Source organism: Macrotis lagotis, chromosome 8 (genome assembly GCF_037893015.1).
Source record: "Macrotis lagotis isolate mMagLag1 chromosome 8, bilby.v1.9.chrom.fasta, whole genome shotgun sequence".
In the NCBI taxonomy this organism is placed as follows: Eukaryota; Metazoa; Chordata; class Mammalia; order Peramelemorphia; family Peramelidae; genus Macrotis; species Macrotis lagotis.
The window spans coordinates 163,395,041-163,415,706 of NC_133665.1; the positions used below are offsets into that span (position 1 = coordinate 163,395,041).

Below are 20,666 nucleotides of genomic sequence, written 5' to 3' on the forward strand. Positions count from 1 at the left end.
ATGGAATAGTGGGCTTGGAATAATCATTAAAATAATAGTAGTAACAAGATTAAGAATAGGTAGCATTCCTATAGTGCTTACTATGTATCAGGGACTGTGTTCAGTAGCTTACAAATATTATCTCATTTGCTCCTCACAGCAGTTATCTCCATTTTACGGTTATGGAAACTGAGGCAAATAAAGGTTAATTGACTTGTTCAAGGGTACTCTGGTAATAAGTGAGTCTGGATCTTTAAACCAGTACTCTTCACTATACCACATTCTATCTCTAATAGTAGTATAATTTAATATTTAAAGTTATCATGAGAAATGTTCTATGGTCTAGTTAACCAAAATAAGAAATATCAGTAACTATTCCTTACACCAAAGAATAAAAAAATAAAAATAAAAACCAATGAGAATATCAACAAAGTCAAATATTATGTACAGTTTTCCTCATCTGAAAAAAAGGAAAGAATATATTTCCAGATAGATTGAAAGATAGATAAATGGGAAAGAGACAAACTTGGTCATTATAATTTCATAGTATTCAGCCTTGATTTGATTCAGATTGATGCTGTCACTATTCTTTCCATTTACTATATCCATTACAGTATGTGTGTATGTGGCTTTCTTGGTTATGTTTATGTCAGTTTGCATCAGTTCACTTAAGTCTTCCCATGATTCCTTTTATTCATCATTTCTTCCAGTGAGTTAAGATTCTATTTTTTGCCTGTTTCATAACTTACTTAGTCATTCCCCTGGTGAACTTCTCTCCTTGGTTTCCAATTATTTACTATTATAAATTACAATTATTTGCTATACATGTTTTGGTGTGTATATATGCTTATATATGGGCATTCATGTGTGAGTATATATGTATACATATATTGTATAGATGGAAAGATATAGGGCAGCTAGCTATGTGGCTCAGGAGTACCTGACTGCAAATCTGGTCTCAGACACTTAACAATTGCCTATCTTGTGTGACCTTGGGCAAGTCACTTGACCCCATTACCTTAAAGTAATAAAAAAAAAAGAAAGATATAGCTTTTCTTTTTGCCATCTTCTTCTTTGGAATAGATACCTAACAGTGGAACCTTTAAAGCAAAAAGTAAAGATCATTTAGTCTTGTTCTTTGCATAATTCTAAATTGATTTCCAGAATTATTGGACCAAATCTCAGTTCCACCAACAGTCTCACCTGCCTTTCCACAGTTCCACTTGTATTGACAATTCCTGTCTTTTGTCTGTTTTGCTCATTTTGAGAATATTTTTAAACATTGATCTGATTTTCTTTTATTTCAATTTTAAAGCATTTATATTTTCTCTCCTGTAATTAATAGAATTTTAAAAAATTATGTTGGCCATGTATAAAATGTTCAACAGCTCTTTATAAAGAATGAGAATGATGCACTTTTCAAGATAGGGACATGGGTAAGGAACAAGATATTAAAAAAGTAGCTAACATTTTCTTTTTAGGTGTTCTTTCTTTCTTTCTATTAAACCTGCACTTATTCACCTTACATGTCATCAATTAATGCAAGCAAGTAAAGTTAATGTTGCCCAACTAGTGCAGCATACAGTATTGTTTCTACTAAAAATTGTAATTTTTATATCATCTAAAAAGGGAACAGCAAATTCTACGTGATTTCAAAGACCCCCTCACACACTAGAGAATTATTTATTTCATGAAACCTAATTGTTAATCATCCTAATGATTAAAAAGGAGTCGCTTGTGAGAACTGCAGTCAGAATAGGCTTTGCTTGTAAAGGAATCTAAAACTCAATTGCTTTGGGGGGGAAAAAAGGCAAGGGGAATATCCATTACATGGCAGTAACTGGAAGCCTTTGGAGTAGAGTGTTTATTCAATCAAGCTCTTTTTTATGAAACAAGATTCACTATTCACATAGCCTGCGCCAGCAATGATTTCTTGGTGGGTAAAAAAATGGTAGAAGAAATGGTGTTCTATAGTATTGAACATTTCCCATACTTTGATGCACATAAGATACAAATGGCTTACTTAGCTCCCCAACAGCTGAGAACAATTTAGGGACACCAGCCAAGCAACTCTTTATTTCTAGAATAAAAAATGACGAAAGAAAAACAATCAGTTCTAAGACTGCTACCATTTCCCTAGAAATGAAATACTAAGATTTTCAGTAAAGGCTTGCTCTTGGTTGAGTCTCTGTGTAAACCTAGTATGTTTACCTTCAAGGGCAACTATAATTAAACTAGTAAATTTGTCAAAGCCTGATTCATCATCCATAGATCTGTTCTAATTATAGTGTGCCTGAGGACGGATCATCCTAATTACTCCTATAGGATTAAAGTCATTCTTAAAGATAACAAACATTGCTAGAGAAAGATGGATGGGAGAAGGCTTGTTGAAGTAAGGAAATACTGTGTTGGTTGGATCACATAAGTGAATTTTAAGTCCTTTCTTTGGGATTTGTAATAAAGTTGGCATTCTTTGCAATTCCAGGGAACTGCCTGGGAGGCAAGAGGCACCAATACCATTGCCATTGCCATTGACTATTTATTCCCCATCTACTATGAGCCAAGGAGAGAGGCATCAGGGCACCGTGGCCAGAATGCCAATCTAGAAGTCAAAAAGATCTGGATTCATGTTCTGCCCAGGACATAGAATAAACAGTGTATCTCTAGATCATTGGTTCCCATTTTGTGACTCATGAGCCCCTTGCCAGTTCAAAATTATGTCTTGGGCATTCATTTAAAAAAAAACTTTAATGATGTCCTAAACAGTAACAATAGTAAAAAATTTTGTGGAAAATATATTAAATTACCTTGAGGTAATATATTTTTATTGTTGCCATTGAAAGGGATTTGAAGGATAAAAAAAAACATTGGGGGGCAGCTAGGTGGCGCAGTGGATAAAGCACTGGCCCTGGAGTCAGGAGTACCTGGGTTCAAATCCGGTCTCAGACATTTAATAATTACCTAGCTGTGTGGCCTTGGGCAAGCCACTTAACCCTATTGCCTTGCAAAAAAATAAAATAAAAAAATAAAACATTGGAAGCCACTGCTCTGGGAAGTGTAATGATAATATTTGTCCTTTGTTCTTGAAGACGATCATGATAGGGTGGTGATACCATGACAAACCCATTAATTGGATTTGAATAAGGGGTCCTGTGCTAAGGTATAATAGAACACTGAGCCTGGAGTGAGGAAGACTTGAGTTCTAATCTAGCATCTAATTTACAAGCTGGGCATGTCACTTAACCGCTGTCTGCCTCAGTTTCCTCAACTGTATAATGGGAATAATAACAACACCTACTTCCTATGGTTATTGTAAAGATCAAATGAGATAACATTTATAAAAGGGTTTAACACAGTGCTTGTTTCAAAGTAAACACTACATAAATGATAACTATTATTATAATTGTTACTGTTCTAGAGGCTATAAATTGAGAATCAGGAACTGATCTGTGCTGTTAAGGACTGTCTTTTTTACATGGGAGTATCAGTGAAATCAAGGTCTAACCTACTGCAGATTTTACAAGAGAAATCCCTCCCTCAAGGGATTTGCATTTAACTAAGACCAGAAGACAGAAACCCAACCTAATGTGGTGAGTTAGGCATAGCATCAACCTAAAATAACTCAGTTAATATCTGGGCTCTGCCCACCCACCCCAGGTTGATGCGTGGGTCAAAATGAGCTAACATATGCAGAGGGTTTCTTGACTGGCAGCTTATAGGAACATCAGTGGTTGTGATCAACATTCTCAGCGTTATTATTGTAGACTTCATTAGCACCTTGGAGTAGAGATAACTATCGCCAAGTTCAATCACCAAAAGATGACACCTTATGAGACAGGATATTGCCACCTGGGGAAGCTGAAGAAAAGAGATTATTAGATCCAATCTAGGTCAGACAGTCCATTTGTGTCAGAGACAGACCTCAGGAGATTCAGGCTCAAATGGCATGCCCAAGACATGGTTACCTCTTGAGCCCCTGAATAAAAGTGTGGAGGAAGGAAGGCAAGAATAAGCAATTATTAAGCTAGGACTAGAAATAGAAATAAAAGAGTAAGTAAGACCCTGCCCTCATGGAACTCCCAGTCTCATGCTGGGACTCCTAACCTGATTCCTGAGAGCTTGTCTGTTTGATTTTAACATTTTCATAACTATATTTCCATACAATTTTGTAATTTTATATATTTTATTTTATTCTTTTAAAATATTATTCTGAGAATAGTTCACCAAATCTGTCAAAGAGATCCACAATAAAAGGTCAAGAACCCCCTGTAATATGGGCACCCGACATTATATATATATATGTGTGTGTGTGTGTGTGTGTATACATATATATGTGTGTATATAGATAGATACATAGATAGATAGATAGATAGATAGATAGATAGATAGATAGATAGATAGATAGATGATAGATAGAAGGGTAGTAACATCAATAAGCATTTATTAATACTAAGTGCTGGAAATACAATGAAAAGCAAAAATGGACCCTGTCGTCAAAGAATTCACATTCACATTTGAGGGCTCCCCTCTTATTAATGCCTTCCCTCTGAGGCTACCTTCTATTAGTACTGTATATTTCTCATTTATATACAACTTTTGTGCATGTTGTCTCTTCCATTAGAATGTAAGCTCTTTGAGGCATTGTTTTTGGTTTTCTTTTTATTCCAGCCCTCGAACAGTGTCTTGGACATTAATAAATGTTTATTGATATTGGCATCTCAATGGTAAAATAAAGCATCTAAAGAGCTAGGTATATTCAAGACACATGCAGAGCAGATAGAGAGTAATCTCAAAAGGAGAGGGAGGACTAGGAAAGGTCTCCGGTACAAAGCAGGATTTGAACTGAAAGCTGAAGGAAACTAAAGGGACTAAGAGGTGAACGATAAGACCAGTATAACTGGGGAAGAAAGACTAAAAAGGCAGGAAAGGAAAATCCCAAACTCATATTTGGTCCTAGAGGTAATGGAGAGGGACTATGGTTTACTTAGGAAATGATACAGTCAAACCAATGCTCTAAGAAAGATCACTTTGGCAGCTGAATGGAGAAAAGATTGGAGTGGGGAGAGACTTGAGGCACAGAGATTGACTAGAGGTTTATCACTGTAGTCCAGGTGAGAGGCACTGGGAGCCTGCACCAAGGTGCTGTGTGGATGAGTGAAGAAAGAAGATATGTGTGTAAGAGACTTTGTGAGTGCAGAAATGGCAAGATTTGGGTAGGGAGGGAAAGTGGTTGCTGTGGTTGAGTCAGACCACAAGGGGATGACCAGTATGGTGAGGCTTCAGAATGCCCCCTACATGACCCAGTGAATTAAATCTAGAATGCCACTTGGCTTGTCTTTGGAAATGCTCTCAAATCATCAATCTGAGAAAGAATTCTAGAATTTCATCAAGTATTAAAGCCACATTCACTAACCCAGGGAGGGAAGAATCTACATCCTTTTCTTTTTGGAAAGCTGGTCTCTAGTCTTTGTACTATTTTTTTCCCATTATTCCCTGTTTTTCAAAGAACCTACTCTCAAGTAGCTCATAGTGTAGTAGAAAAGATGACAGATACAAAAAAGAAGCAATGGAGCTTATGTTAAATACTATATGAGTAATTATGAAATTATTTGGGAATTTAGCCAAGGAAACAAGAACATTAATTAAAAGCACCTGGGAAGGCTACTTGAAAAAGTGGCGGCTGAACTAAATCTTGAAATATGGAGGGGTAGACTGTCGATCTACTTGATGTGTGAAGGCATTCTAGTGAAATAACAGCAAGAATAAAAGTGAAGAGGTAGTAAAACATAGATGATGTTTAAATAATAGTTTGTCATCCTGAATGACTAAAGGACAGAATGCTAATCATATTGTTCAAAAAAGAAACAGCATGGAAATATTACTCAGGATCACATAAATGCCAAGTTGAGGAATGTGGGCATGATTCCTTAGGCATTGTGGGGTCACTGGTGCTTTTTAGGGAAGAAGAATGTGACACATGCTTTAGGAAGAACATACTATTAAAGAAATGGTTAATGAACATCTAGAAAAGACTGTGACAACAACAAAGAGACAGTAAAATCTTCAGATTATGCCGGGCTATTGCCCTTTTTCAAATGGTTACTGAATTGATGGATCTGGACGATTTTACCTAGAATTAGCAAACTCTCCCTGACTCCCCCTGTGTCCACTATGAAAGGTGTAGTTTTAAGATGGAGAAGAAGGAAAGACAAGTCAGTTTAAAACAGATCATCTCAATCTTTTCAATAAATAGGAAGTGAAATAATTTGGAGAAAAACAATGGCCTGGTGAATCAAACACTGGACCCGAAGTCAGATTCAAATTCTGCCTCTCAGATAATTGCTAGCTGTTTGACAAAAATCACTAAAATTCTCTCAGCCACAGTCCTTCATCTGTAATAATTCTAATAACTCTACCTATCTTAAAAGATAGAATAATTCTTAGAGAATAATTCTACCTATCTTACAAGGTTATTGCTGAAGTCAATTAAAAGACTGCATGTAAAATGATATGTAGATGCCAACTATAATTATGATCATTTATTAGAGGGAATATGGAGCAGGGACTTTTTAGATGGTGAAAAGATTTAGAGCAATGACAATGACATGTCAATAAAAAAGTCAATGAGAGATGAATCAAAACCTTCGAAATCAGCAGAGAAAGGGTCTTGAAAGTACTAAAGATGAGGATGATTTATATTATTTTCCCAAGAAGGCGGATACTGGAGCCAGCACTTTTCAGTTTTTAAAAATGGTGCCACTTACCCCAGACACTCACTTAGATCCAGCCTGTGTTGGCACTAGCTACCACATAATAATGAGTTCTGGAAGGTTTTTTTTTAAAGCACTTAAAAATGTTGACTCATTTAACCCTTAAAATCCTAGGAAGCAGGAGCTGTTATTCTTTCCATTTTACAGGCGAGGAAACTGAGGTAAAGCTGTTAAGTCACTTTCCAACAGTCTGCCAGTCAGTGAACATATTAAATATTTGTTATGTGCCAGCCACTGTGCAAAGTGTTAAGGAAACAAAAAAGACAAAAGGCAGTCAGCGTCTGCCCTGAAGAAGTTCATCATCTAATGGGGGGCAGGGAGACAATACAGAAAAAAAATTACAAGGGGGTGGGGGTATCCCCTAGGGAAATGATGAGGTATCTGCCTAGGTCCTCTCCTTAATTAGAGGATCTGGAGGACCTCTGAGATGTCTTCCCTCCCATCCTCTTCAGTCAGAGGGAACCAAAGGGCAGGGAGCCTGAGAAGGAAGGAACGAAGGGAGGGAGGAAGGAAGGGAGGGAGGGAGGAAGGAAGGAAGGAAGGAAGGAAGGAAGGAAGGAAGGAAGGAAGGAAGGAAGGAAGGGGAAGGAAGAAGGAAGGGAAGAAGGAAGGGAAGGCAATGAGCTTAATGACAGAAAACAATATTTTGAGTTCTAAATGAAATGAGAGCTATCCCCAAAGTAGAATGGGCCACCCCAAAAGTTCATGGGTAACCCCTTTATTGAAGGTTTTCAAGCAGAAGCTCTGGTCACCATGTGGTAGTGAGAATTCTCTTTGGAGTTTGGATTGGAAAAAGCAGCTTCTGAATCACTTCCAACTCTGGGATTCTGGGATTTCATAGGGAAGATTTGGACAAACAATAGATCACAGTGAAGATGGAAAATAGGTTCAATCAGAATAAGCTAGTAGGGGAGGTGGAAGGCCAGGAAACTGTGGTCAAAATGGAAGATTTAGAGTTTAATGGGCCTTTAGCAGGCAGCTCCAAGGCAACATTAAGAGCCAGACTTTCTGCTCTCTTTGCAGTGGCTGTAAAAGGCCAAATCCCTTTCTAACTCAACCCTACTAAGAGCATTTGCACATTTCTACCAACAATTCACATCTCCCTGCCACATCCCCACCTGCCCCTTCCCATTAGGCACACGCATCACCGTGGAGCATGCTTCTGTACTGTATTTTCCAAAGGACCAGAACAAGCCATATATTATGTGAAGGGCTTAATGGGGTTGGAGTGGGGTGGGAGGTGTGGAGAGACCTTCTAGCAGAGGTCATAGGCTAAATCCCAGAATCACATGAAAACAGAGCCTGGAGGGACAGAACCAAATCATCTGCCAGTGATTTTAGGCCATTCTCGCCACCTTTGCCCATCCAGCCCTGGGGAGCTGCTGCTCAGAGCCCATACTAGAAGGTCAGATAGATAACATGCAAGGGGAGAGACCAGGTTAATGTGATTGCACACTTTTAAAAATGGATCACTATCTTTTGTTTTAATATGGCTTAAATTCCCCTCTATTTCCCCAGTCTATTCTTTTCCACTGCCTATGTTAATGAGCAACCAAAACATTTCTGCCATCCTGTAGACTTTGACAAACTAGCATATTGGTATGATGGGAAGAAGGCCAGGTTTGCAGCTGGAGGATCTGTGTTCAAATCTTTCCACTGACATTGATGAGCAGGGTGACTTTAATTGAGCACCTTAATTTCTCCGTTTTCTCATCTTTAAAATGAAGGTGTTACAAAGGACTCATGATGAAGTATACTATCTGCCTCCAGATAAAGAACTGAATAGACTGAAACGTATTCATTTTCCCTTCCTTCTTCCCTCCCTTCCTTTCTTCCTCCCTTCCTTCCTTCCTCTCTCCCTTCTTTCCTTCCTTCCACCCTCCCTCCTTCTCTCCCTTCCTCCCTTCTTTCCTCCCTCCCTCTTCTTTTCTTTCTTTCCTTTTTTCTTCCTTTCTTTCTTTCCTTTGTTCTGATCATTGAAGTCTTTTTGCACAACTTGACTAATACAGAAATGTTTTACATGATTTCTTACGTATAATCTGTATCAGTTTGCTTACCATCTTGGGAAGAAAGGAAGGAGGGGAGGGAGAGAAAAAAGAATTTGGAACTCAAAACTTTTAAAAATGTTATAAATTGTTTCAACATTTAATGGGGGAATAAAATATCATTTAAAAATAAAATAAAATGAAGAGGTTAGATTCGATGGTGTCTAAAGTTTCTTCTAGTTTATCCCCATCACTTAACACAGTGCTAAAAAAATTGCTTAATGAATTGTTTCCATTACATTCCCACAAATTGGTCTCTTGAGTCCTGGATGTAGTTAGGCAAACCTGAGGTCAAATCTTATCTAGATAGCTATTCTTACTAGCTGAGCTGTTTGACTTCTAGCAAAGGCTTATTGAACCTGTCAGCTTCAGGTTTCTAATCTATCAAATGGACAACTGATTCACGGGATTGTTATGAGGATCAAATGTGATATGCAAAACCCTTTGTGACCTTAAAGTATTATCCATAGATAAGTTATCATTAAGTACAAGAAGTACTAGCTAAATGGAAGGGTTCAGAAAAGTCCTTATGCATCCCAAGGCATGACCTTGAGACTTGAAGTCAGTGAACTTATAATTCAGTCTTGGAAGGCAACTAAATAACTAATTTCACACAGATCCAGGCACAGCCAGTGGAAGATAATCTCAGAGGAATCGACACTGGCAACAGGGAGGACCAGGAAAGACTTTCTGTAAAAAGGGGTCTTGATCTGAAACTTGAGATGCCAAGGAGACCAAGAGACCAAGCTAAGGAGGGAAAATAAATTCCGCGTCAATGGAGGTCCGTGTGTGAGGTTGGTTTGTCTGGACTATGAAATACATGAAGGGAAAAAATCCATAATAATCCAGGAAGTTAGGTTGGGGTTAGTTCTGAAGCACTTTAAATCCCAAATGGGGCCATTTATTTGATTCTGGAGTGAATCAAGTAAGGGGGATGACATTTTAGGAAATCACTCTGGTTGGTGTGGGGAGGATGGGGTAGAGTGGAGAGACAGGGGAGAGAGGGAGACAGGTTAACCATGATGGGGTTGTCTGAATATCATTCTTTGAAGAAGCCAATGGAGATTTGAGCCCATATTGTTGAGTCTCTAAATCAAACCAACTAACACATCACATGCTTAGGAAGTAGAGAAAATACTAATGATAGTTCAGTTGGAAATGATGTGGATATTTTCTGAGAAATTTCCCCTGCAGCCAATGGCAAGCATTAGAGCATACAAGCCAGATGCTGTTATCTTACTTAATGAACCCCCAAATCCCTCAGACCTTGCTCCTTTCCTGCATTATCTGATGTTAACCAGCTGCCTGCAAACCAAGGTTTTTAAAATCTACTGCAGGCAGAGACCCCAGGAACATGGGATACTTCCGTTGTCATTAGAAACACACCAAGTAAAGGATTTGTTCTCCAGATGTGGTAAGACTCTGTTTATCCTTGCCGTGCCATCTACGTTTTTTATCCACTGGGGCTCTAGTATGATTCATTGCCTTACTCATCTTCTTCTCTGTTGATTCCTAATGTTGGCATTATTTATAATGTCCCAGTTGGTATTGTGGAAAAGTTTAAGTAGTTTGCTGTGTTGGAAAGGACAGTAAATGAAGTCTGGGGACAGGACTTTGCCACTAATTTCTTATGTGATCTTGTATAAGTTACAGCTTCTTTGAGCCTCAGTTTTCTGATTTGTAAAATCAGGGGGTTGACTGGGGTCCCTTCAAGCTGTAGATCCAGGATCATGAGACCTAGATTTACCACTACCTTCTTAGATGAGTTTGAGCAAGTCCCTTAATCTTTGGGGGCCCTCTTCATAAGATCATGGAATTAAAGGACCCCCAAAAGGTTCTATAGCTATGTATTCATTAAAAATCTTAATATACTTGCTGTGTAGAGAGAACTATGTTAAATGTAGAGGCAGGGGAAGGAGGGAATACAGACTTTAGATAAGACCCAGTCTCCACCAATATGAGATCAAGGAATGTAGAATTGGGGAGGGGGGACCTTTGAAATCATGTAATCTCACACTCTAATTTTACACATGGAAACTGAGGCCCTTCAAGGTGAAATAACATGATAAAGGCTATCAGATAACAGAATTGTGATTCAAAACCCTATTCTGCCTCCTACTCCAAATCTGTGGCCCTTTTCACAATACTCCTTCTTCTAATGGAGGTTACAGCCTAATAGGGGATAAGACATTAATCCGAGGTCACTAGAATTCAAAATAATTCATGTTTAATGTATTGAGTATAAAACAAGAACATGTCATGAGTCAACTGAAGGCTCTAGGGAAAGGGGACCTTGGCATTAAGTTTTCAGATCAGTTCATCAAGTCCTTTTAGGTTGCTATCATGAGCTAGGCCATGTCCTCAGTTCTAGTGATGCAAAGTTAAAAATGAGGTGGTCCACCCATTCAAAGATCCTCCATTCTGCTGGGAGAGCCAATCTTCACATGGATAAGTAAAACAATATGAAGGCAGGAGAATAGCCAACATAGCTATTGAGGTAATTTCCTGCAGGAGATGCCACCTGGGCTAACTTTATTTTTAAAGGCTGGATAGGAATTCAGAAGAGAGGTGGGTGTAGATCCCTGTTCTTTTCTCAATTTACAAGTCCTTCTTCATCTTTGATCTTTTCAACCAATGGTTCTTCCCATGCCCCTGATTCTACAGAAACCTGCCAATTTTCCTCTGAAAACCACATTGATGGTCGTTCTTTCCCCTCAAGGTCATGCTTTATTCCAATCCCTCTAAGCCACAAGGACTTGGTTCCTTGGTTGATATACTCCTTGCTTTCCACCACTGGTCCTGACCAGCCCTATGCCACCAGCCCTCAATAAACTAACAAACTTCCTTCTTTGGAAGGACACTCAGACCATTTCCCATCCTTGTCAACAGCTGTGAACCTCTACAAGAATGCCTTAATGATCACCATTATTCAACTACATGCTTCATTGTGTTATATTTGGTCTAATATCTGGCTAAGGATCCTCTTTACAATTTGCCCAACAGGTGGGCAGCCAGTCTTTGGAACTTATTACCTACTGAGAAAGCCCACCCTCTTCTAGGTGGTTCTGATTGTTAGGAATGGTCATTAGAAGCATCGGATTTTAGAAATCGGGGCCAAGAGTCAGAACCAAAGCAAGCAAATAAGAAAGTATTTATCCGGTGCCTTCTGTATACTGATCATTGATTAAGATTCTGAGGGTACAACTATAAAAACTGGAACAGTTTCCATTCACAAAGAAGTTATTTAACATAACTATAAAAAAGGAAATATCCATAATGTAAAGGGGATAAATAATCATCAATATAAAGTAAATAGAAGATCATTTAAGAGGAAAGGCTAAAATAGCGTGAGGGCACCACAAAAGATTTCTAATAGTCATTGGTCCTTTTTTTTTTTTTAAGGTTTTTGCTAGGCAATGGGGTTAAGTGGCTTGCCCAAGGCCACACAGCTAGGTCATTATTAAGTGTCTGAGGTCAGATTTGAACTCAGGTACTCCTGACTCCAGGGCTGGTGCTCTATCCACTGCACCACCTAGCCGCCCCGTTAGTCATTGGTCCGTAAAGGAAGAGAGGTTCTGTGGGTCAGAAGGAAGGAGGAAGTTTCTTCTAGACATGGGGGAATAGCCATGTCACAGAAATGGAACAGAAAATAGACCGGTTTATCTGAATCACTGTGTACAGGAAAGTAATATCCATTGAGTCTGGAAAGATAGGTTGGGGTCATGTTATGAAGGACCTTAAAAACTAAACAAAAAGAATTTATATTCCATTATAGAAGTGATAGGGAGGGGCAGGAGGTTGTGCAGTGGATAGAGCACTGGCCCTGGAGTCAGATGGACCTGAGTTCAAATCCAGCTTCAGACACTTAATAATTACCTGTGTGATCTTGGGCAAGTGACTTAACCCCACTGCCTTGCAAAAATAAAAGAATAAATTAAAAGAAGTAATAGGGAGCCATCAGAGTGTATGGAGTACAGATCTGATATGGCCAGATCTTCCCTTAAGGAAAATCTTTTGGGAGCAAAGGAGTTATCCCTACCTAAACTGAGATTTAGTACTTTGTGGGGAAGAACACAGCACCCAACATACAAATTTATGAGGAGCCAAGGAAAGAACTCATGTAAAATACTTTGTAAATATGAAAGTGCTGTGTAAATGCTATTATTATTTTTATTAATTCATGTTTCAAATAATAATTTTAAAGCATTTTGCAAGCCTTAAGTTGCTATATAAATGTCAGTGATTTATATTAGTGGATATTTTCTAAAGAAGGTTTGCTTTTTTTCTGGAAAAAGTTGTAATTGTTTTTAATGAACCCCTTAAAACAGATGTAGAAAACGTTCATGTTAGGAGGTTGCAAATGTTTATTCAACTTACAAATAAATCCTATGGAGGTTCCAGCATTAAATTTAGGAGCTGTTTCTATCCTTAGGATTTTTATACATTAATCTTTCCATACATCTCTGCCAACTCTATTTCCAGTTGAGCTCAAAAAGGAGATTTTTTTTTCTGCCCTTTTGAGTTTGTTGAAATGAAACAAGGCTTTTGGCCTGGATTTTTTCCTTTTATGAACTTCATAGCCAGACAGTGAACTTCAGGCTCATTTCTTTGGAGATGTCTCTTGAGCCAAGTTCAAAACACTGCTTTCCATTCACCAACCAGCTCCATGGGGGGGGGGGGGGGGACAGAGCGGGGAGCATGTTTGTTTAGGTTTTTTTTTGTCTTACACGCTCTATTTAATGACAAATAGTATTAAAACTGGAGTATATTCATGCTGGCTGAGTGTGTTTAATCAGTTTATAACTTTATTATTTTATTTTATTTTCAGACATTTTAATCTTTTCTCCAAAGATAATTTAGTTGTTAGTTGTTTTTTAGTTTAGTTTAGTTGATAGATTTCAATTCTAAATGGGTCTGTTTTAAAATAAATATCGGGGGACAGCTAGGTGGCACAGTGGATAGAGCACCGGTCCTGGAGTCAGGAGGACCTGAGTTCAAATCCAGTCTCAGACACTTAATAATTACCTAGCTGTGTGGCCTTGGGCAAGCCACTTAACCCCATTTGCCTTGCAAAATCCTAAAAAAATAAAATAAAATAAATATTAGTCTGATGGTGACTTCCTTTTTGTATGCTGTCTTCTGCCATTAAATTGTAAACTCCACGAGGACAGGGACTGTTATTCCTTTTTAAGGAATTCCCCAGTATATAATACATAGTAGGCCCTTCATAAATGTTTATTGATTGATTGGTTTATAAAGAAACACTGAGGCACAAACTTTATGTAACCTGTTTCTGCTGCTTTTGCGTCTTCAAGGACAGGTTTCAGATACCATATCAACAATGAATGCTAGATGGCTCAGAATTGGGAATCTGAGTTCAAATCCAACCTCAGATACTTTAGTACTTGGGTGATTCTGGGAAAGGCACTTAACCTGTGTTTGCCTAATCCACTGGAAAAGAAAATGGCAGACCCCTTCCTTCTCCTTGCCAAGAAAGTCCCAAGGACAGAATGGGCCACAGAGTCACAGATAGTAGAATGGGACAAAAGAGACTAAACAACAAATCATCCTAGACGAGTAAATACCCAGGACTTAGCTAAAGCATGAAGAGACTTCTGTTTGCTTCAATTCAGGACTTCTCTCACTGGGAGTCTACCATGCTACAGATATCATAGAGCCTTCCCAGATTGCCTCAGTTTCCTCTTGAGTGAAATAAGAATGTGGTTTGTGCCATCGTTTTTCAGTCATGTCCCCATTTGGGGTTTTCTTTGCAGAGATATTGCAGTGGTTTGCCATTTTCTTCTCTAACTCATTTAAAAGATGAGGAAACTGGGGCAAGCACGGTGAAATGACTTGCCAGGGTCATGCAGCTTGTGTCTGAGGCTATATTTAAACTCAGAGAGATGAATCTTCTGCCTCTAGGCCTCTATACACTGTGCCACCTAGCTACCCAATGAGAATGATAATATGCATTGTCTTCTTAGGAATATATTGAAGGGTGATATCTACAAAGCAGCCAGGCAGCTATTTTAAAATTCAGTTCTGTTCAATCAATAGTGCCTTCCGATACCTGGAGTTTAATTCACTTATCTAAGGTTTCACAGCTAATTCAAGTTTGAGACGGGATTCAAATCCAGATCTCCCATCCTGTGATACTCTGATCTAGCTACTTCCAAAGTTTCCTCCAACTTTCTGCTTAGGTGTTGCTCATTAACCAGACTCTGGGGCAAGCTTTAGTTCCATAGAAAAATATTTGACATCTTAGAGTAATTTTTGGAACTCAAAATACTTTGGTGCTAGTCTCTGGCAAAACCCAAGCATCTAAAATGTAAATTTTCTTCTTTTAAAAAAAATAGGATACTTTTTGTATTTAAATTACCTTCATTTCCTTAATTTTCTCTCCTCTCCCATCCAGAGAGATATCTTTTATCATACAGAATAAAAAGAGGGGAAAAACAATTCAGCAAAACTAACCAACACATCAGCCAAATCTCACAGTCTGTCTGTAAATAATTCCACATCCCTAGTCTCTCACTTCAGCAAAGAGAAGAGAAGAGAGAGGATAGTGCATTGTTATAGGAGATATCAATTTCTATCAGATAAAGTTAAGTTAAGAACATTTTCCATTTAGAGATCTTAGGGTTCTAGAGCATCTAAAAATAACTTTCTTTCTAATGTGTGTCTTTTGCATAGGTTCCCTTCACTCTTAGAAAGTGGTTTTAGAATTTGAAGTCTATCTCTTCTCATTGAGATTTTGTGTATTTTTAGACAAATACTAGGTTATGGCAGGTGTGTGTGTGTGTGTCTGTGTGTCTGTGTTTGTGTATAAGAGAGACAGAGATAGAGACAGAGACAGAGACAGACAGACAGAGAGAGACAGAGAGAAGCCCACATGGTGAAGAGGATATTATTTTTTATTATTGGCTTCAGATATCTAAGACCTTGGTGTCTATTTGGGCCTCTAAATCTATTTTTGTTAACTTAGAAGTAGAGGAGATAAAGACTTGGATTGGGGAAACTAAAAAGAGAAGGCTCTAGAAAGCCAGAGGACAACAGGAGAACATGGACAGATTGAAAAAGAAAGATGAAATAGGAAATCACCTCAAAGATTTCTCTCTGCTCCAGTTTTACTTGGACCCCTCTCTGCCCCATCTAAGCCACTTGCCCACTTGACTCCTGACCAAAGGATGTTATACTTATTTATATACTCTGAAAAAAAACACTTCAGTCCTTTCATGATTACTTCTGTATGTCTTCCTTTTGTCTCAACATAAAAAATCACAGAATTTGAAAGCTAGAAGGTTCCTTAGTGGTCCAAACCATTCATGAAAGGCCTCTCCACTAGACCAAATCTGACAAGGAAAAATAGGAGCCCCTAAAGTTGATCCATTTGTGGAGGCAAAAATCAGATTGTTTTTAGGGTCACCTTCATCCAGATGTTTCTCTCAGCTGACAGGAAGCAGAGCCTCCCATAGTTTGCTTTGAGTGACCCATGAACCAACTCGGGGGGAGTTCTGCTGTCTTCCCAAGACCCAGAGAGATAATAGCATCACAGGATGTCATATCTGGAAGGGACCCTTAGCATCCTTCCTTTCTAGCCACCCCACTGCACAGATATAGAAAGGGGAAGGACTCTTTAATCTCAAAAGGTCTTCTTAAATGGCATGCCATATGGATAAGTCACTTGATCTCCAGAGGCCTCATTTCCTCACCTGTATAAAGAGCAAAGGGTTGATTGAAACCTCTCTAGCCTCTGAGGTCCCTTCCAGCTCTTGCTTTCCATACTTCAACAATTTGGAGGCTATAGAAGAGAGCCCAGAGACAGAAAGAGAAGATCGAAACCAGAAATTTGGTAGAGAAAGAGAAAGGAAAAATGAAGATCCTGGAGGGATGAAAAATGTCCCCGAGGAAGAAATAGAAATACCAACTAGGGTGGATGGCAGGCTCTCAGGAGATCTATGCTTTGGCTAGAAGGACACACAGTAAGATGTTAGGGAGAGAAGCCGAAGTCAGAAAACCCAGGTTTAAATTCCACCTTTTGGTCAGCTAACCTCAGTTTTCTCATCTACAGAATGGGAATAATCATGCCTGTAGCGTTTATCTGATCAGTTACTGTGACACTGAAATGAGAAAATGTTTTCCAAGATGAAAAATGTTTTCCAAGCCTTAAAGTGCGGTGTAGCCTGGGATTACTAGAGCCAATCTGAACTGGCTCCTGAGACCCGACTGTGAAAACTCAGTGTGAGCATTTGCTCCTTAGAACTAGGCCAATACTACAAATCAGGGTTTGATTTATTGTTTTGTTGATCGTCTAGACTGGCAGATATCTTTTCTCTTTGTAGAGCTAGTTATTATACACTTATCAGAACAACCTTGTATGTGACTGTCCGTTTTTGTTATTATTAATAATAATAATATTGTTTTATTAATATGAATGTAGTCACCACATCCTTGAAAGGAGAAAAACATAGTTAAAAAGAGTAAATTCTTGGTGACAGGACCAAAACAAAATAGATCAGATGACACTGCTACAAATATTAATATTTAAATAGTTCCATTGAATCTCACCAGCTTATGTATGTATATATAAATAGATAAATAGGTATAGACATGGACATGGACATGGACATGGACATGGACATGGACATGGACATGGACATGGATATGGAGACGGGGATGGAGATGGATATAGATGATATAGATATAGATGATAGAGACAGAGATAGAGATAGACAGAGAGAGAGAAATAGAGATAGAGACAGAGACAGATACAGAGACAGAGATAGAGATAGAGAGAGAGATAGAGATAGAGATAAAGATAGATATTACTGCTCTTCAAATTTGGAGGAAGCACTTCCATTCATTTTTTCCAACCAGTGATAGGACTATATGTAAGGTCATGCTTCATACCATATGTAAAAGATACATATACCTTATGGTCCAAGAGGTAAAGGATACTAGGAATGCATCCTATTCAGAGCACAAAAAAGAGAAAAATTCCTTTCTCATTGCCTATTTATCACTGTTTTGGTATCCATGGGTAAAAAACAGGGGAATTATCCCAACATGGGAAACTTCCCCTTTTGAGTGCTCAAGGGGGAAATGAGTAAGGTACTTTCCATCTTGTTATTTTTCCTGATCATAGAGTAACCCTTCTGAAGGAGCATGTGACTTCTTCAGAGTCGAGTCTGCTAACAACTCCAAATAATTCTTTTCATTCACCCTTGCAATCCTAGTGTCTGACTATAGATAGGTGATTATATATGATTCACAACTGTTGGTACTCAAAAAGAAAATCTATGTAATGGTGCCACCCCAGGAGATAATGGTTCCTCCGAACTGGAAGCCTAGACCTCATATATTGGGGAGATTGAAGAGTTCGCTATTGTTTAAGTTGCTATTGGAATTTGGATCTACTTGGACCTAATTCGGCTGACTTTGAGAGCCAACAAACTGCCAAGTCTGTAATCCTGGATACTCTGGGTCATCACCAAATATCTGGCAAAATTAGAATATCATTAAATATTTCTTAAGCATTTACTATATGCCAGGCCATATACATATATATAATACACAAATATATATTCAATATATATCTATGTGTCTGTGTCTGTGTCTGTGTCTGTGTCTGTGTGTGTGTGTGTGTGTGTGTGTGTGTGTGCGTGTGTGTATCTCACTACTCACCTTTAAATAGACCTTTAAGATTTGCAGGGAAGATAGGGTAGAGACTGGACCTATGACATAAAGTCCCTCTATTAATGCAGGTCAGCACCTTTGCTGCAATTTGTAGTTGAAGACAAATGTCTAGAGCTAAAGGTACCCAGAAGCCTTGCAAAGGGTCTTTGAAATCAAAACTATTTTTTCCAATGATACAGGGACATTTTAATTTTTTAAATGATAAATCTCCATCTGTAACTTAAAACCAAAAGCTTTCATACAACATCCAGTGATCTGGTTCTACTCTCCAGAGTCCAGCAGAATAGATCTAACCTTTCTTCTAGGTAGTTGTCAGCTCTTCCAATATTTGAAGTCAGTGCTCCCATAGCCTCATTAAGTCTCCTCTTCTCTGGACTATATGCAGTTGAGCCTCATATGGCTTGAACATGAGGACCTTCATCAGCCTAGCTGAAAAGTGGGAGACAATGGCAAGAGGCCAGTGACCTTCCCAAAAATAACAGTTCTGCTAATCCCCTACTCTGTTTCAAGCTGAACCCTCTTCCAGTGTGTTAGAACCTCCTTTTACCTAGGGAAAAAAGAGCTTAATGATGGGATAATAGGGTCAGAGAAAACTGGAAAGGATCTCAGAAATCCCCTAGTCCAATTCTCTTATTTTTTTTAATAGATAAGGAAACTGAGATCCCAAGAGGTTAAGTAATTTGATCTGGGTGACTGAGGTAGAGTAGATCCCCAACACATTTAACTTCCTCCATGGCAGAGTCTATCAGTGAAAAATGAAAGGGTGGTTAAATGGCTGAAGGTGTTTTTGTTTTTGTTTTGTTTTTCATTGGATTCTATTTTACCACTGGCCTTGGAGGTACATTCCCAATGACTTTAGTCGATAGAAAGAAAGATCCAAAGACTTTCCATAGCTCTCTCAACTCATGTCGAAAAGCTCTTGTTCCTGATTCTGTAATCAAAGGGACAAGCCGTGTTGGGTCATTTCCTTGAGATTATATGGCAACGGAAAGAGTCAGCGTTTGCCTGTCCCTACTTCCACCAGCTCTCATTTGGAGAAAATGCAAGAGTTTAATGCACATATCCTTTGTCCTTTCCTTTGGCTTCCCCCCTTTTAAAGAAGGAGAGCCTGTGAGCTGGAGGTAAGAACATTATTTTTTTCTCATTTTTCTTAACAGCAACCGAAAATGGGAAGGTGATTGATATTTTCTCACCTTAGAATACTGCCACAGACGCAAGGGCAGAGCTGGTTATTAAAGTGAGAGAATCTGAGGACTAGGGGCAAGATAGAACTGTTTCTTGGCTTCACCTTTGCACTGTCTGAAACTCTTCTTTTTCAGTATTTTAGAAAGGTTAGTCCTTTGAAGAGTCAAACACCCCACAGACTGATGAAAAAAGGGAGAGGGTGCCTGCCATCTACCTTCCTGGCTGCTTTTTCCTGGCATTGTCTTCAGTTCTGTCTTCACCCACTTTGAGAAGTCTAATATAGCATCTGGGGACTCTCCTGTTATTTTGTGTTTTATTTTGTTTTGATTTTTTTCTTTTCTTTTTGAAAAACAACTTATTTATACTTTTAAAGCCCCGAAGATTATTTGATCAGTTATATATTTCTATGCATCAGAAAAATATTCACACCCAGCTTTTGGAGGTGGTGTGGGAAACTTGTTGGTAACGAGCAAAATAATGGGCTTTCCATTTTTCACTGCTAAATCTTATCACTGAGGTCGACTACACATGTTTTCAGAGAGACTTAGCAGCCTTCACATCGGGGCCATCCCAGAACTCCTTAGCAGCCTTTTAGAAAGGATCCTTTGGTGGAAGCTCCAGTTTTACTTTGAGACAGAAAGTGGGGAAATTTACTTTCATGTTCACACTGTTTGTAATCAGGAGAGGATCCATTATAAAAGTACCTTCTTGGGGAGACTGATAGATTTTTTCATTGCAATTTTATGATGCAGAAAAAAAAATCTGACATCCCTTATTTTTAAGTTCATCCTTGGAATACTGTTATAAGTAAACTCAAGTCCAATCCCATCTCTCTGCTCTGTTTTCCTGGTAGGTAGCTGTTAGAAGTGAGAGAAGGAATTGAAGTGGATGGGGAAATCTAGGGAGGCATCAGAAAACAAAGGAAATTGTCTCATGTAGGAGATTGGGAAGCCCTTGGGTAAAGAAGGAAGTCTGCAGAGGAAGTGAATAG

The 20,666-nt window shown here is 38.6% G+C and overlaps 1 protein-coding gene across 4 annotated transcripts in view; it reads left to right on the top strand.

Moving 5' to 3' along the window:
- The window catches only part of FRMD4B (FERM domain containing 4B), a 349,156-nt gene that overhangs the window by 142,999 nt on the left and 185,491 nt on the right, over positions 1–20,666 (top strand). Inside the window, exon 1 of one of the 4 annotated variants that reach the window (XM_074198762.1) lies at positions 13,757–19,611. The exons of the other annotated variants lie outside the window; for them this stretch is intronic. The gene's annotated coding sequence lies outside the window, so the exon portion shown is untranslated. Of the gene's footprint in view, positions 1–13,756; positions 19,612–20,666 lie in introns of those variants that run through there. 4 annotated transcript variants of the gene reach the window in all.